Source organism: Dipodomys merriami, unplaced genomic scaffold (genome assembly GCF_024711535.1).
Source record: "Dipodomys merriami isolate MVZ:Mamm:240054 unplaced genomic scaffold, mDipMer1.0.p SCAF_1, whole genome shotgun sequence".
Classification (NCBI taxonomy): Eukaryota; Metazoa; Chordata; class Mammalia; order Rodentia; family Heteromyidae; genus Dipodomys; species Dipodomys merriami.
In genome coordinates this window covers 62,159,166-62,177,121 of record NW_027202270.1, presented here as the reverse complement: position 1 = coordinate 62,177,121, position 17,956 = coordinate 62,159,166, and the positions used below count along the sequence as shown (strand labels likewise).

At 37.9% G+C, this 17,956-nt stretch overlaps 1 pseudogene; it reads left to right on the top strand.

The window, feature by feature from the left end:
• The first annotated feature begins 1,762 nt into the window (after positions 1-1,762).
• On the top strand, positions 1,763-13,691 carry LOC138837463 (RNA-binding protein with multiple splicing 2 pseudogene; annotated as a pseudogene).
• Positions 13,692-17,956: the final 4,265 nt, after the last annotated feature.

Here is a 17,956-nt window from a genome sequence, read left to right as displayed (position 1 = left end):
TTTTGAATTATTTCATTATGATCAGTGGTTAAGTGCTATTAAGAGACAATTCCCCCTGTATATCTCACTTTCTGTATATCTTACAAGCAGACTCGCTGACCCCTTTTGTCCAGGACTATCTTGGCAAGGATGTGTTTAAAGAAAATAATCATGAAAAGATAAAGTCTCCTTCTCAAGTAATGAGCCAACATTATTCTCTTGTATGAAACTTTCAGGTTCCTTAAATGCAGGAGTTCTGTCTTCTAACACAATTAAGTCCACACATAGCTATCACCTGCTCACTCAGGAAGAATAGGAGTTTAAAGACCCAAATGCTGAAACTCATACTGCTTACTGTTTCGAATAATAAACTCTATTGTCTTCTTCCTATGTCTTTCTAAATGAATGGTCCTTTAACCAGATAAAAATAATAGTATGTAAGAGCTGGGATCACTTGTATTGAGTTTGTCTAAGTAAGACTATCTAATGCACAGATTCATGGTGTTTATCCTCTTCTCTGCCATAGAGATTAGTGTTCGATTTTACTCCTTATCTTTCTGGTTTCCAGTCTGATGAAGTATACTTCAATATCCATGGGCTAATAAAGAGGGGGAAAAAGTATCTACAACAAATTTTGGTTCAACAAAAATATCAAAGGATGTATATATTTGTGGACATATTAGGTTAAAAAAGTCATACAGAAATTGCCTTAACAGAACCTCTGCACTATAAAAACACTAAATAAAAATATTTTAAAATATAAAATCAAAAGTCTTTTATGGAAAGACTTTTTGTCTTCTTTATATTTATTTATTTTTATCATTCCTAAATAGTGGAACAAAGGGGTTTTAATTCAACATTTCAGAAAAGACTTATAAAGTTACAAACAGCATGAACAATGAAGCTACAAGACTAGTAGAGATTTCCTGGTGAATGAAGACGATGTCAGAATCCTACCAATGGCAGATAGGCCTACCCACTGCCTCCTCCCCCCCCAAAAAATGACCTCTTCATAGACTGTGCCTTAATGAAAAATCAAGGATTATCTTGGCAACTGTCCCTGATGTCCAGGTGTTCACCAAGTTCACTGATTAAAATGATTTGATTTTCTACAAATTCACTTCAGATTCAACCAAGTATGAACTTCAGGGAGCTCCTAGGCCAAGAAAGAGACAGTTTTTACTAGAGACTGGAAGGTAGACAAATCTGGTCTGAACATATGTAAGCTCATGTTATGTGAGAGGAACTTGGAGATAAAACAGTTTCTAGTGAGAATTCTAAAATGTGAAAAATAACAAATGGTTTTACAAACTCTATGCAAAATGTAGAGTTCTTGCTCAATTTCTAAGAAGAAGCCATTTCTAGAAAAAAAATAAACAAAAGGCAAATTCTAAACTAAATTTATTTTTTATTATCATTAAATCACCATGTCAACTTTTAGATATAATGTTAGTTTTTTAAATGGTAGGAAAAAATGTATATTTATAATTAGCCAGCTGGACTCAGTTTAGATGATTCCAATTTTGTTGACAACTTCTAAAGCATCATAATCAGGAGCCATATACCTTCTTCTCTCCATCAGGTCTGATCAGAGTATTGACCTTAGCCACATCAATGTCACTGAGCTTCTTCACAGCCTGTTTGATCTGATGCTTGTTGGCCTTGACATCCACAATGAACACAAGTGTGTTGTTGTCTTCTATTTCTTAATGGCTGACTCGGTGGTCAGGGGGAACTTGATGATAGCATAGTGGTCAAGCTTGTTTCTCCTCGGAGCCTCTTCCAAGGGTATTTGTTCTGTCTTCAGAACCACAGCATCTTGAGCCGCGAGAAGGTAGGTGAAGTACTTACCTTCTTTTTGTGGCTGTGGACACCTTTCAACACTGCCTTCTTGGCCTTCAAAGCCTTTTCCTTGGCTTCAGCTTTAGGAGAGGTAGGAGCAGCTTTCTTTGCTTTCTTTAATTTTATTTTATTGTTAAGATGCTGTACAGAGGGGTTACAGTTACATGAGTAAGGCAACGAGTACATTACTTGTCGATCATTGCTCTCCCTTCTCTTCCTTGCTGCTATCCCACTGTCCCTTCCTTTCTTTGCTTTCTGTGTCATCTTGGTAAAAAGGTATAATATTATTTGAATAACACCACAATTTAATAAAACCATCTTAAACTATTTCAAAGGAACTGGACCACACTTTATCCAAATTTAACCATTCTGTCTTAAAAAAATCAGAATACTTAGAACTTGGCATACAGAATATAAGTTATTGTGCTCACTCTTAAGCTGGAGATGTGCCTCAAGTCATAGGCCACCTTGCCTACCATACCTAAGACAGATAATCTTCATACTGACAAATATGAAAAAAGACAAATTTAAAAAATAAGAAAGACAAAGAAAATACAAAGGAAACACAACTTACATGGTCTTTAATTTACTATTTCGTTAAAAAGAAATAATGTTTTCCAGCTAAAAAGTAAGAAGCTCCTTGAAAGGGGCCAATCATCAATGCAATCATGCAAACATCTATTCAGATATCTTGATGATTTCAATGCCTGCCAAAACATCACTCATAACTAGGAGAGTATGCTGAAACACCATTACATCAATGACAGAAAGGGCATGATTGTTCTTATTTCTGGAATTCTTTCTGATGTGAGTCAATCACTGGGAGGGGTTTCACTGGAAAAAATGGCTCTAAGAATATTTTAAACAAGAAAGAACTAAGACATTCAAAAACAGACATAATGAAAAACCACAGAAGCAAATGTCATTCAGCAGCCAATCACACAAGACAAACTTCAAAATTCCTATTATCTGTACAATTTTAATGTTTATTAATTTTGCATTGCTTCTTATGAGTACAGTTGTCTAAGTAAAAATCTTTATCCTCCATACATAAAAATAATATTGTTATTTTTCCACTTTAGACCTAATACATTAACGTTAAGGAGAAGAAAGAATATGAAATTACTCTAAACACTGTTTTTATAGTTTCTGAAAGTTCATCCAAAAGGTCATTAAGATGATTTGAAAATGCAGAAATAATCCATAACATGAAAAGGACTTCCTTATTAGTCATTGTTTTTATCTTTAGGCTCAGAGAACTCTAAATTCAACCGAAATATGTCAGCCCTTAGAAGGGCCTCATGCCTGGGTTGATCTCCTGCTCCCTCTAAACAGAGAGGAAGATTCAGTTCACAGCTACTGGGTACTGACTACTGAATCACTTCATCTGCTGAATTTTATAAAAGTTTTTCATACATTTGTTTCCAACTAAGTTAAACTAAGAAACTACTATGCCTCCAAAAGGCATAGTATAGACCCTCATCAGCAGTGAGCATTCTTTAATTGTTTCTTCCAAAATGTTTCTTTTTAATCTAGAAAATGAGATCTTTATGTGTGTTTAAAAATGATCCCTATTACATGGGGTTGAGAATTAGAAGATATATTTAAAAACCCAACAAGTAGTCTAATGGTTAAAATGATACTTAATGTATAGTACAAAATTTTGAAGTCTTTTTCATACAGAAAAATCTTTCTCAGAAGCCCAACAATTAGGATTATAGTCCTTCTGGTCAAAAGACATGGGGAGAACAACGTGAGCACTAGGGAACAGCAGATTGGAACAACAGAATGAAGAAGTGACTATTCAGAACACACTTCTAGTAATCACGAGCATTAAAGGCTAGAGAAACTCTAAAAAATAGAAAATACAGATGAAAAATTCACTTAAAGAAATGTACATCAGCTAGGCACTAATGATTTGTGCCTATAATCCTACCTCAGGTGAGTAAGTTCTAAAGGATCAAGGTTTGAAGCCAGCTGGGAAAGAAGTTTGCTAGATTTCATCTTTAACTAGTAAACAGTAAGGCTAGAAGAGCTCAAGTTGTAGGCCTATGTGTGCATTTTCATGATGAAATTTAGCTTCTAGAGAATTTTTTGTGAGCTTGTTTGTTTGCTGTGGGTGTTCTTAAGACCACTTCAAATAAGGAATAGTGTTAAAAGTGTGTTGGGATGTGGTTCGTCATTGGAGTGGTAAGGTTCATTTACTGATGTAAAGAAGTACAGTGCTTAAAAACATGTATGTGTATATAGTTTTTGTTTTGCTTAAACTCTGAGTCACTTCCTACATTATCTTGCTGGAAATAGTTACTACACAAACTGAACTTTGTTTTGTTGTTCTTGTTCTGTTTGTTCTTTTTTTTTATTTCTTTTTTTTTTATTATGAAAATACTGTACAGAGGGGTTACAATTACATGGCAAGATAATGAGTACATTTCTTATCAAGCATTGTAGCCTCCTCCTTTGTTTCCCCTTCCCATCACTTCCCATCTCCCCTCCCCCGCCCCCCAGCCCCCCCACCCCTCCACCCCTCACCCCCCCACCCCCCCACGAAAGTTGTAAAGTTCGTTTTTGACATAACGACTTGTATGTCTCATTGTTGCAATGAGACGTATCCACCTGTATCCCTATTTAAACGATTTGTTTTTCCCCTTCCCCTCCACAAATTATACCGACATCAAATACAGTGAACGCAGGGGTTATACTGTGGGGGAGACACATACAAAGCAACAAAGAAATAACCTTATAAATGTGTTAGAAACAATCACATGAAAGAAAAAAAAAACATTTGAACATATCTTAGGGTTCATTTCCCTAACATTACCTTATCTGACCTTTTCTGCTTGACTCAGACATAGACTAGATATTGTAAATAAGGGAAACCATGGGACCTATGTTTCTTTGGGCCTACCTTACTTCACTTAATATAATTTTTTCCAAGTCTTTCCATTTCCTAACAAATGGGACAATGTCATTCTTTCTGATGGAGGCATAGAATTCCACTGTGTATATATACCACATTTTCTTGATCCATTCATCTACTGAGGGGCATCTGGGTTGGTTCCAGATCTTAGCTATAGTAAATAGTGCTGCAATAAACATAGTCGTGCTGGTAGAGGGATTCATCAAAGAAAGAGAACTATAGACCCATTTCTTTGATGAACATTGATGCAAAATTTCTTAACAAAATTTAGGCCAATCGACTTCAACAATCCATCCAAAAAATCATACACCACAATCAAACAGGATTCATTTCAGGGATGCAAAGCTGGTTCAATATACGCAAATCAATTAATATAATTCATCATATCAACAGGAACAAGGATAAGAACCACATGGTTATCTCAATAGATGCAGAAAAAGCATTTAACAAGATCCAACACCGCTTTATGATGAAGGTCTTGGAAAAAATTAGGAACCCATGGAACATTCCTCAATACAATAAAGGCTGTATATGACAAACCTACAGCCAGCATTATACTTAATGGTGCAAAACTAAAGCCATTTCCTCTTAACTCAGGAACAAGGCAAGGATGTCCACTCTCTCCACTTCTCTTCAATCTAGTATTAGAATGCCTAGCTACAGCAATAAAACAAGATGCAAACATAAAGGGGATTCAAATAGGGAAAGATGAAGTAAAACTCTCCTTCTTTGTAGATGACATGATCTTGTATTTAAAGAATCCCATAGACTCCACTCCCAAATTACTCAGCTGATTCAAAACTTTGGCAAAGTAGCAGGGTATAAAATTAACCCTCAAAAATCAATGGCTTTTCTGTATGCCAACAATGAGAAAAGTGTGGCTGAAATTAGGAAAGCAACTTCATTTGTAATAGCCCCACAAAAAATAAAATACCTAGGAATTAACTTAACCAAAGAAGTGAAGGACCTCTATGATGCAAACTTTAAAAACTTGAAAAAGGAAATCAAAACAGAACTTAGAAAGTTCTGTTTGTTCTTATTGTTGTTGTGTGTGTATGTGTGTGTTAGGGAATACCATATTTGGGGGATTTACTGGAAGTTGTAAATCATTATAGACTGAGTTATTTAAGCCATTATAGATTGGTCCAAGGCCAAGGGCAAGGCACCATAACACTTTGTTGACAAGTAGGCCACACAAACAGGATGGGACCATGTATGCATTGGTTATACTTTGTACTTCTTAAATAGATCACTGCTCAGAATATCCCTGAGTGTAGTGATTTCATAGGTTTTTATACCATCCACCAATTATTTCTCAAGGTACTTACTGTGTGTCAAAGGTATACCAGGCCCTTTAGATATAGTGGTGATTCAAAGCCCATTTACAATACAATGGGCTGACAATAACTATCTCTGAGAAAAACAAATTTAAGCTATCAAATAATTGAAAATAGCAAGAAAGAAAAACCACTTGAGTCCTTATCTTGGGGTTCATTTCACTTAACATCATCGTATCTGACCTTTTCTACTTGTCTCAGACATATATTAGTTATTGCAAATAAGGGAAACCATGGGACCTATGTTTCTTTGGGCCTGGCTTACTTCACTTAATATAATTTTTCCCAAGTCTTTCCATTTCCTAACAAATGAGGCAATGTCATTCTTTCTGACAGAGGCATAGAATTCCATTGTGTGTGTGTGTGTGTGTGTGTGTGTGTGTGTGTGTGTGTGTGTGTATGTGTGTATCACATTTTATTGATCCATTCATCTACTGAGGTGCATCTGGGTTGGTTCCATATCTTAGCTATGGTAAATAATGCTGCAATAAACAGAGTTGTGCTGGTAGCTTTAGTATGGTCTTGTTTGTGATCATTTGGGTAAATGCCCAAAAGTGGGATTGCTGGGTCATAGGAGAGCTCTATGTGGAGTCATTTGAGGAACCTCCATACTGCTTTCCAAAGTGGTTGAACAAGTTTACACTCCCACCAACAATGCACTAGGGTTCCCTTCTAGCCACATCCCACCCAGCATCTGTTGTTATTAGATTTTTTATTATAGCCATTCTAACTGTGGTGAGGTGGAATCTCAACGTTGTTTTGCTTTGTATTTCTTTTATGGCTAGAGAGGTTGAGCATTTCTTCATATGTCTACTGGCCACTCTTTTATCCTCTTCAGAGAAGTTTCTCTTTAAGTCTTTAGCCCACTTATTTATTGGGCAGTAACATATTTAAGGTAATTTTTTTGTTGCTTTGTATGACCCTCCCCCACAGAATAAACCCTGTTTTCACTGTATTTGAAGTTGGTATAATTTGGGGAGGGGAAGAGAAAAAACAAATTGTTTAAATAGGGGTAGAGGTGGACCCATTGCAACAATGAAATATACAAGATGCTATGTCGAAAAACAAACTTTACAACTTTGGGGGAGTTGGGAAGGCAGGGATGGTAAGGGGAAACAAAGGACAAAAGAGGAGGAAACAATGCTTGATAAAACATGTTCTTATTACCTTGGTCATGTAATTGTAACCCCTCCATAAAGTACTTTCACAATTTAAAAAAAACGAAAATAATAATAATAAGTTTTTGGCTACCCCAACTATCACATTTTCTTAACTGTTCTACTTGCCTTAGAGAATTTGAGATTTCTAGCTCTGAATGAGGTGAAAATAGATGGCAGCTAATAAAAACCACTACCATTTATTGAGCTTTTGGTCCCATGTCCTTAGCTAAGCCTTCCACTTAATTATTTAATTTGATCCTTAGAGTAATGCTATTAGGAGGTACAATAATTGCTCCTGTTTTACAAAAGAAAAATCAAAGATTAGAAATACTAAAGAATCTTTTCAGCCTCACACAATGAAATATAGGTACAAAATCCTTTAATTATTTTCCCCAAATACAAAAAGCTGTGAAAAATAAATACATTTTTCATAATCATTTAACATCAAAGTTGTAGCTCAGTGGTAGATCACTTGCTTGCCTGGAATATACAAACCCTTGAGTTAGATTTCCCCAGCACCACCAAAGACAACAAAATTTCATCTATAATCATTGAACATCAAATCCTACCCTTAGCTATAATCTTTTTATTTCTTACTTAGAAAATTCCTGTATTCATATTTGTCTTTACAGAAATAGTGAATGTGGGCTAAGAGTGGTGGCTTATATCTATAATCCCAACTACATGGGAGGTAGATATCAGAGGAATAAACAGTTCAAAATCAAACCAGAAACAGCATGATGTCTCATATGTACAATTCCAGCTGCATAAAAGGCATATGAAGTAGAGTCATGGTCTGAGACTAGCCACTGACAAAAATGTCAGACTTTATCCAAAAAAATAAAAGACTGCTGATGTGGCTCAAGTGGTAAGATACCAGCCTAACAAGCATGAGACTCTGAGTTCAAAACTTAGCATTACCAAAAATAAGTGAGGATATTATATAATACATAATAATCCACCATATTACCTTTTTCAAATAAGAATAAATAATTATTTATATTGATGTTTATCACTTATTTATCTCCAGGTTATTCTTACTAGATAAAACCTCACAAGTCTCCAATAATTTGGTAGAGTGCTGTGTAATTAATCATTGAAACATTTTGGAGGAAAAGCAAACGTAAGTAATGTTGGGTCTTTGTCCCTCCCATGGAAGATGGACAGGGTCCCAGGAAAGGTAAGTCCCAGGGCTTGCCCATTCCCTAGCCTCCCTTAGCCCCAAGACAGTCAGACACAGTGGAGAGTCAAGTCAAGCAGGAACTCGTTTATTACCACACAGCAAGCACTTTTTAAAGCAAAAAAAACTGCATGGCATGGAAGGGGAGGAAAAGGAACCAACCAATCACTGTAGAGGTCACCCTATCATGTGACTAAGCTTTCTCTACTTTCCCTGCTGTCCAAGAGCTGTTCAGGCACTGATGTCACTTCGCCTAGTTGTGGCATCTAGTCAGATTTTAACATAAAAAACTCGGGCTCTGCCCATTCAACCCCCTCTCAGCACCATCTTTGCTGCCCATGTACCCTACAAAGTAATTGATCAAGGATAGTGAGACTAAACTGACCTTCCAGGTTAACCAGGCTGTGTGGCCTACTAACCTTCAGTGACCAAGTGTCCTGAGGAAGAGTGAATATCAAGTAGTTTTATGGGGCTGTCTTTTCACTTCATCCAGACTGCTTTGCTTCTGTGGTGTAAAAGAGGGCCTCTGCCGAAAGCCTTTGGGGTTTTAGAAAGATTATAAGTAATATATGGGCTCTTAAATTTCAGAAAGCTTCTAGTCCAGCAAATAAATTATAAATGTAAAAGTAATTATATAACTATGAGGTTATCTTAACTATATAGTAAATAAGATTCAAAATATAGTTTTTTGAGAGGGTGGGGTATTACTGCAGTTTGAACTCAAGAGAGCTGAGGTTGTTAAGTTGAGCCATACCTCCAGTATTTTTAGGTTATTATTCAGATAGGGTCTCATAGTTTTGCCTGGGCTCAACCTAGGACTGATCTTTCTACCTCCATCTCCATGTAGCTGGGATTAGAGGTATGAACTAGCACTCCTAACTTGCTTTGTGAGTTTGGATCTGGATAGCTTAAACACACATACACACACACACACACACACACACACACACACACACACACACTCACACACACACACACACACAATCTTCCAATCTCTATCTCCCATGTAGCTGGGATTACAGGCATGCAACACCACATCTGGCTTAAACACAGATTTTATGTGGACATATGTATGGCCTATACTTCAGGGAAGTAATCTATAGAAGTTCAGATGATAACCAAAATATGAGTTAAAGGAAAGGCCAGAGGCTAGAAAAAAAATTCAGTTTTATAATGTAAACGCTCGGAAAAGCACTTGTTGAGATGAGGAAAACAATAAAGAAACAGTAGCTGCTTTAGAGGAAATAGCCTGAGAATTTCATCTCAGGATGTAACTCTAATTACTCTACTAGCAGAAAAATTTAGAAATAACCAGGTATAATAAACTTATTTAATGGAAGATTGTTTCTTTTCTCTACTCTACTCCTTTTCCTGTTGATCTAATACAGAGCTTTAAGTATGATAGATGCTAAATTAAGGCTTTTTTTTCTGTTGCTTGTAAACATCCCTGAGGTTTTAAACTCTGATCTGCAGGATAGTAAGCCTTAGTCCAGAATGTGTTAACTTCATTGATGTAAACAGCAATGGTAACAGAACATGTCATTCCCAATATGCCACTTTGGCATGAAGATGGTTTTGAGCAAAAAGCTATTAAGAAGAAACACATACAAAAAGAGCTCTCTGGGCTGGGAAGGTGGCTCAGTGGTAGAGCGCTTGCCTTGCATGCATGAGGCCCTGGGTTCGATTCTTCAGCACCATATAAGCAAAAAGAAAAAAGCCGGAAGTGGCACTGTGGCTCAAGTGGTAGAGTGCTAGCCTTGAGCTGAAGAGCTGAGGGACAGCGCCCACGCCCAGTGTTCAGGCCCCACGACCGGACCGGAAAAAAAAAAAAAAAAAAAAAAAGAAGAGCTCTCTGCCCTCCTGCATTTGCCTGAAAGTAGGACATAAATGAACAAAGTATTCTCTCTCTTCTTTCTACCAGAAAGGACAAAGGCTCATACATTTCAGGATCAGTAAACATTCATTGAGTACCTAATGGAAATGAGGTACTGGGCAAGAGAGTCAGCAACACATGCTACTAGATATGAAGGACCCACCCACAATTTACTGTGTAGACAATGAACCTATGAATGTTTAGATAATAAGACTTTGTTGTGTCACTGGGAGATAATGAGACCATATTCAATCAAATAATGGCATCAAAACTGCTATCTCCATGCAATTATTATTACATCATGTTGGTATTATTTCATTATGGAATTATACTGACATTCAAATGGTCTAGTCAGCTTTACTGGATGTACTACATCTGCATAATCTGATAACTAGGTATCTGATCAACATCATATAATAACATAATTCAAAGTGAGTTTCTGAACCTCACTTTCCCTAATATGAAAACAAGCAGTTGCATGAAAACAAGCAGTTGTTCAAAGGAAATGGAAATCAAAAGGCATTGGGGCGGGGGGCACAGGGGGGAGCCCTACCTCACTACCTTACCCTTTATGGAATAATTCCCCTCTATAAGATGCTTAGTCTCTCACTGGAATGACTGTGCTTTGTTTATTATGTTTGGCAATATCATCACAGGAACCTAAACAACTGAGCATCAGTCTGGGCGGACACTTGATTGTTTAGCAGGACTGGATGTAAGGAAGAAGACACAATAAAACCAGACAGGGCACTGGTCAAAAGAAACACACATCAATTATTCAACAAATAGAAACATGGGCAAACCAACTCATTATCTTCACCTCTAGTTTACTGATAGATGAAAGTCAGGGTAGTTTGGCATAACTTCCCTACAATTATTTCACTTGAAGAGTGTCCTCAATGCCTCTGGCAGTGGAGGGGTGTCTGGGGAGCAATGGTGTACATCAGAAAATAAGACACCAATGTATGGTGTTAAATTTTTAGAACTTTCACTTTAAAAAAAAAATGTAGGGCTGGGTAGGTGGCTCAGTGATAGAGTGCTTGCCTTGCATGCATGAAGCCCTGGGTTCGATTCCTCAACACCACATAAGCAGAAAAAGCTGTAAGTGGTGCTGTGGCTCAAGTGATAGAGCATTAGCTTTGACCTGAAGAGCTAAGGGACAGCACCTAGGCCCAGAGTTTATGCTCCAGGACCAAAAAATAAAATTTAAAAAATAAAAATAAAAATTTTTAAATGTAATTATGTGATAAGAAGAAATTGAACCCAGGGCTTCATGTATGCTACTACTGTCACATTCCCAGCCCCAACTTTTACTTTCTACAGCTGTAGATCTTACTTATCAGATCAAGAGATGCTTCTTGAGTGTCTATTATGAACTAGGTACTGGACAGGAAAGGCCCTCTTATATGATAAAGTAGATCTAAAGTCCTCACCCACAGTGGTTTTTCCTTTCATAAATGCCATAAACTTTTGGCAATAAAGAAAATGTGATTTTTGAGTGTATTGCTCAGTGTTCTAGTCTTTGAAGTTATTTAATGTATGTTTACATTGTAATACATCTTACCTATAAACTCGTATTGTTTCCAGCTTTGCAATTTTCACCAGAACATGTGGACTCCAGGACACATGGCGATAAATCATTTCTATCCTAGAGGACTTGATGCTGTCCCAGGGGACCAGTGTGTTGCCTGCAGAATCCTTGTTTATAAACCTTTCATGAAGAAAAAAGAACTCGTTCCCTGATGGAATCTATGCTTTCAACCAAGCCCAGGCATGGATATTTGCATGGAGAAAGCAATGAAATAAATCCATGCTGAGACTCTACCAACACCAAAACCCAAATTTCTTTCCTCTTAAATCCATTTCTGAATAATGTTGAAACAAATGGAAGAGAGGAGCATATGAAATTACCCAGTATGCAATGCAAAGAATCACATTTAACTATCAAACCCTTTTGACTCAGGGACTAAACTGTAATGGCTGGACATAGCCATTAGTGTTCAGTTACACTTTACAAGTTGTTGGCCACATAGCTGGGCACCCTGGCTCAGACCTGCCATGCTAACTGCTCAGGATGCTGAGATCTGAGGATCACAGAAGCCAGCCCAGCCAGGAAAATCTGTGAGATGCTTATCTCCAATTAACCAGCAAAAATCTGGAAATGGAGTGATAGCTAACCTTGAGAAGAAAAACTAAAGGAACACTTCCCAGGCCTTGAGTTCAAGTACCAGTACCACTACACACAGACACACACACACACACACACACACACACACACACACACACACACACACATGTTGTTGACCACAGACTTCAGGCTCTTTGAAATCATATCTTTTTTGGCCATGTTTACAATGATTATTTTCTAATACATTTTTAGGTACATAAATGGGAATTTTTCTTTCAAGTTTTTTGCCTTCGGGTGCTTTAAGAAGCCTATGAAACACTGAGTGAAACAGCAAACTTCCTAGAACCTCTTTCCTGCACTTATAGAATAGATAGGATACTCCCATGCATGGGAACAGTTGCTGTATAAACTTGGAATTCATCCACAAAATAGAGCAGATTACACAAAACGTACCCAAAAAGTGGAATGGAAGGCAATAGAGCAGGCACCAGTGCCATCCACAAAAAAAATAAAATAAAAGTATTTATATAGCTGGATCCTAGCCCAAAATAGAAATCTAAAGACTTTGGATTAAGACACTATGAGCTGAAGCCAGATGGCGAACTCTGCCCCAGCGCGGGCTCCGGCACCAACACCGCCTCCAGCACCGGGCTCTGGCGGCAGCCTGGAGGAAGAGGTCCGGACACTGTTCGTCAGTGGCCTCCCCGTGGACATTAAGCCCAGAGAACTTTATTTACTTTTCCGGCCATTCAAGGGTTACAAAGGGACTCTGATCAAGCTCACCTCCAGACAGCCTGTTGGTTTTGTGATCTTTGACAGCAGGGCAGGAGCCGAAGCAGCTAAGAATGCACTGCATGGTATTCGATTTGATCCTGAGAACTCACAGACCCTGAGGCTAGAGTTTGCCAAAGTCAGCACCAAGATGGCCAAGAGCAAGCTAATGGCAACACCAAATCCTGCCAACGCTCACCTGCCACCCCTCTTGGAGCACATGTCATCGCACGGGACCCCTATGACCTGATGGGGGGCTGCTTTGATCCCTGCATCCTCAGAGGCCTGCGCTCCTTACCCTCTGTACACCACAGGGCTGACCCCAGCCATCTCACATTCAGCGTTCACCTACCCTGCTGCCGCTGCTGCACCCCACGCTCAGGTGCGCCCAGCAAGGATGGAAGTACCGCCAGTTCTGTTAGTGGTTTTGGTCTGGTCACCGGGGAGTTGGTTCTGGGACTGTGTGGTGGGGCCACAGCAGGACCTGGACTTCCGTTCCCCGCCGCTTGTGCACCACTGCTGCTGCCCTGCCGACACTGAGAATCTTAAGCCTGCCTCAGCGGACCCCTCTCCCCTTCCTTGGCCCTGCTCCGCCCCACCCCAAAGCCTGGCTCCAAGACCTTCCAGGCCGATTGGGGAACTTCTGGCTGAGACACCCCAAACCCTGCTCAGAGGCCTCCCTAGGACCCCAGCCTGGCCTGACTTCCCACACAATCTCCCTTCCATAGCTCTCCCCTCCAGGGAACAAGATGTTTAATTTTGTATGTTCTCTGGCACAGCTTTAAGACACTTCAAACTTGTGTATATGTGAGTGTACACGCTGTTCTCACACTGTTGCCATAGTAACAGGTCCTGGCACTCAGGGTTCATCATGCCTGGTCCTCTCCACACCCAGCCTCAAGACCCACCCTGTGCCCAGTGGCCACTTCTACCCTGAGGGTCCAGCACCCACACCGTCCCCCAACAAGTCCAGGCTTGACCACTTCCCCAACCCCCCCCCTCCCATACACACACACCTAACATGTACACCGTGTGCACCTTTTCATGCCTCTTCCCAGGTCACCTTCTCTTCACCATCCGCCAACCCCACAACGTGAACGTATTTTGTACCCCATGTAACAAAATATTTATGCATCATAAAGGACTTTTTCCTGTGTTAAAAAAAAAGACTTTGGATTAAAATACTGCCAGTTTCCCTAAGAGGAGAGTAGTAATGTTCAGGAAAAAGGTTGAGTGGGGATTGGCATTGAGTCTTTGCTTCCTGCTTTAATATATCAGGAGAAAAAGCTGGACAAAGCCAATAAACATATTAAAGCTGGCTTTTGTGAGTCATGACTATTTTTCATGTATAAAATAGAAAATATTATGGCATGCATCTCTGAGTATTGATCACAGAAAATAATCACTTATCAGCAATACTTTTATGTTCAGAAGTCTACACTGTAAAGTAGGCACCACTCATGTATCTAGAATATGAACTTTAACATTACTATTTTGGTTTAAGGCAAAAAGAAAAAAGAAATAAATAGAGAGGAAGTTACTTTACTTATTAATAGCTACCGAGAATTCATAGTTAAAAGAAAATGAATGTATTCAGATAAGAAAATAGCAGAAATTCAAAATAAGAGTGGACCATAGGAAAACTAGTTTGATGAGTGAATTGTTCCCAAATTTTGGAAAGATCAGAGAGCTTTCACTGGCAGGAGAAGAATGCCCATGTGGAAATGGAAGATTTGTCACAACAGTTTCACTCAATGTCCAAGTCCACTCAGTCCTGGCCATGAGCCTAGAATCTGTGATAAAAGCAGATGGACTTAGAGAAAAATTAAGTCAGTGGTTCTAAATAAAAAAATAAATTTCTTATTTGATTCAAATTATTCTTCATCTTTGTTTACTTTTTTGTCTACTTCCTTCACTTCTTTTCTTTTTCATGGAAGGTAGGATATGCTAGCTCAAGTATAGCTATAGGAGATCAGAATATGCACACTCCAAATTTCCTCTTTGGCACAAAGATTACTTCAAGATTAAATATATATATATATATGTATATATATAATTTTATTTTCATGAGTTTATAGGCTGCTGTGTGATTATTTAATATATGTATGTAATATGGAAAGATCAGAGTTGTAATTCTGTTTTATGCATTTTAAAATTGTTTTCATAAACAAGTAATTATACATATTTATACAATATAGAGGAGGTTTTTTTAATATGGACTAATCATTCAGATGTTTCAATCTTCTGAGTTTTTGTTTGATTTTCTTTTTAAAAAAATTTTATTTTGGGGGGGTTTGTTGTTGTTTAATTTTTTTACTGGTATTGGAGCTTGAACTCAGGGCCTTGGTTCTATCCTTTCGCTTTTTGCTCAAGGCATTCTATGACTTGAGCCACAGCTCCACTTCCAACCTTTTGCTGGTTAAATGGAGATGAATATCTTACAGATTTGTCTGTACAGACTAACTCTAAACCACAATCCTCAGATATCAGCTTCCTGAATAGTTAGGATTATAGATGTGAGCTGTTGGCTTCTTACTCATCTGGTTTTTAAAGTGAACTACTAACATGAGAGATTTGAAAAGTTATCCTTATATGGAAGGAAGAAATGTATTTATATATCTTATGTAAGTCAGTTTTCAATCACTGTGACAGAGTATTTTCAATAAACGTATAAATGAGAAAAGGTTAGTTTGGCTTGTGAGTTAAGAGGTTTCAGTCAATGGCTGCTTGGCCCTTTGCTTTGGGCCAATAGTAAAAACAAGACAAAACAAAACAACAACAAAAAATTATTGTGAGGAGCATTTGGTGGAGGTAAATTGTTTACCTCTTGGCAGCCAGTAAACAAAGACAAGGAAGGGAAGAGGACAGGCCATTTTGAGAATAAATCTACCAATGACCTGACTTACTTACATCAGCCCACTTCCTAAAGGCTCCGCCATCTACAAATCAATAGGGCCATCAGCAGGAAATCAAGCCTTTGGCACACGGCCATTGGGAGACATTTAACATCCAAATGATGCCATCTATAAAGGAAATCTTCATTTGTAAAAGTAAGTATAGTATGACTAAAATACTAGATGTTCAATCAATGGAGAAGACAGCTACTTCAATTGGTAAGACAGACTTTGCCTTTGTTTTATGTTGCAGTTCTCCTAGCCAAATATTTTTAGCCAGGCTTCTCCTTACATTCTTCTTTTTTGATTTTATAGTATGATAGTATTTGTGTATTAACTATAAGACAACTCTATGAGATCTTCCCTAGACCTATATTCTCTCCTCTGGGGTAATTTCCAACATACACAAGAAACATACATAAACATATATGTAACCAAACTTCTGAATTTTTCTCTTGTTGTAATACACATTTTGGTTCCAAAAGTCCCTGCTAAGAATTCATGACAGTTAAAAGAGAAAATGACTTGTTTCTCTTTCCTACATCTTTCCTTTCTTTCTTCATTATGTATTCATTAAAGTTCAGAGAAAGCATACAATTGCTTCAGGCAATGGACAGTCATATCAGTTTTTCATGATGAAATGTTTGAGGAACAGTTTAGAAGCATGTGCAATGGCTTGTGGACAAATATCTAAATTTTATATGCAAAAATAAAAGACTCACTTAAACCATCTACCTAAATAAGCATTAAATTATCCCAATGCAGGTGAAGAGAATTTACACACATTTGTAGTATTTGAATTGATAATATGAGCAGAACCACAGCACATTGAATTTGGAGCTCACTTCAAATTTCTTGTAGACTTCACTGCATCAGTGCTTGCGGTGAGCTTATCTTGACTTTGCAGATGTGGAACCAAAAAGAAATCGATAAACTTCCCTTCTAAGTTCTGTATTAAGCAAGGTAATTTCTTTATCTCTAGGTAAAACATGAAAAAGAATATTCATATGCCATCTGCATATACATATACATATGAGTGTATATGTGTTCTGAATATATCACAGACCTATTTTTAGTTTATCTCAAGAGAGTGACTTGTCCCATGGGCTTACCTATGCTTTCTCAACCTGGATAAATTGCTGCTTCCTTGATGAATATTTATTCTTTTAAGTAGATGATAAGTTGCATGTCTACTGCTAGCAAGGGGTAAATGACTGGTGGTGATGTGATTCAAAGGGACAAATGAGTCTCACTAGCAGCTTGTGCAAAGATTTTTCACTCACTTTTAACTCTAGTGAGTTCATCTACTTATGAACCGCTAAAGAGTTTTCACCTATTTGTGAATTAACCAAGAACTGTGTGCAATGTTGATCATCACATTAAACTTAGGATGGACAGATAGATTATATTCAAGAGATAGATAAATCGGCAGAAAAATTAAAATTAATGAATATTAAAAGGGTCAGACTTAAGACATTAGAACCAGGAAGTAAAATCTGAAATCCAGAGCAGCAAGTCCCTTCCTATCACCTACTTTTGCATGTTAATTTGCAATAATACAGAGACATACAGGTTCTATGTGTATCTGCCTTCCACGTTGAGATGCTAATAAGTTGCATGACTCCTTAAAGAGATAAAGGGACTGAAAAATGAAGGCATGTGTGGCAAAAGGAAGCCACAAATTTTACCTATTGTTTTTGTGGTTTAGAGAGATCTGGATCATTCTCCAATGTTTTAGAAAAATAAACACACCCAGAACCATTGTCTAGTAACTAAGAGCTATTAGACTTGCACTTGAAATTAGTACTGTTAGCACAATGAGCTTTCTTCCCATAGCTTAGTACACTCCTTCCCCTCTCCACAGCTTAGCAT